This window comes from Bos indicus, chromosome 14 (assembly GCF_029378745.1).
Source record: "Bos indicus isolate NIAB-ARS_2022 breed Sahiwal x Tharparkar chromosome 14, NIAB-ARS_B.indTharparkar_mat_pri_1.0, whole genome shotgun sequence".
NCBI classification, from domain to species: Eukaryota; Metazoa; Chordata; class Mammalia; order Artiodactyla; family Bovidae; genus Bos; species Bos indicus.
In genome coordinates, this window is record NC_091773.1 from 21751588 (window position 1) to 21752662 (window position 1075).

The 1075-nt window shown below is 41.7% G+C and overlaps 1 non-coding gene across 1 annotated transcript; it reads left to right on the plus strand.

The window, feature by feature from the left end:
- Positions 1-211: 211 nt before the first annotated feature.
- TRNAS-GGA (transfer RNA serine (anticodon GGA)) lies at positions 212-284 on the plus strand. The gene has a single exon. It is a non-coding gene; the product is annotated as a tRNA-Ser (tRNA).
- The last annotated feature ends 791 nt before the right edge of the window (positions 285-1075 follow it).

The window sequence follows — 1075 nt, forward strand, 5'->3', positions numbered from 1 at the left end:
AGTCCCATGTAGAATTTCTGGTGGTCAAAAAACACCAAATCTGAAACAAAAAATACACCAGGTGGATATAAAGGATACTGCTGTGATCATTTCTCAGTGTATCATTCTAACCATTAAATACAAGTCATTGGACCCTCTTTGTTCATAAACACAAAAACTCTCCAGTGACTCCACAAACAAACAAACAAAAAAGCACGCTATTAATGATACTTTCCTGGTGGCTCAGAGGTTAAAGCGTCTGCCTGGAATGCGGGAGACCTAGGTTCAATCCCTGGGTCAGGAAGATCCCCTGGAGAAGGAAATGGCAACCTACTCCAGTACTCTTGCCTGGAGAATCCCATGGATGGAGGAGCCTGGTAGGCCATTGTCCATGGGATCACAAAGAGTCAGACACGACTGAGCCACTTCACTTCACTTCAATGATATTTTCAGGCTGGAGCGTTGGACCCACTCCTATGCCAGCAACCCTAGTCACCCTCCAAGGTCACGGATAGGGATGCTACAAAGATCGAGACACACTTGCCGATGCAGGTCAGAATCCACGAGTTTAATTAAAGTTATGATGTGAGCAAAGAGTGTCCGTTAGACAAGAAAAATTTGGTTTTGGCAAGTGATATTTGCATCATTTTACTTAATTAGATCAGTACTTTTAAAACAATTTGTAAAGCATAGGATTAAAAGCCCGAGTTTCAAAGGATTTAACAGAAGCCACAATTAGGGCCTCCAACAAATTATCTGCAAGAAATTGTAGGTGGAAAATAGCAATTAGCAGAAAAAAGTTTAATGGAGACCATGTCTATCCATTGAATAGCATATCTAATACGGCTTGGCTTGAATCTCGGATAACTTAACCTTCGCCAAATTTCTCAAAGTGGAAGCAAACTGCCCCTCTTGTTTATTTCAGAACTAGACTTCAAATAAAAATTAATCCCAGGTGCAAAAATATTGTGTCATTTTGGCTTTGAGAGGAAAACAACAGAGAGGCTGGCAAAGCTGAATCCCGCCCTGCTTCTCATCCTCACACTTTAGAGAAGTCAACACAGGACTTCCCTGTGGTCCACTGGTTAAAAGTCCA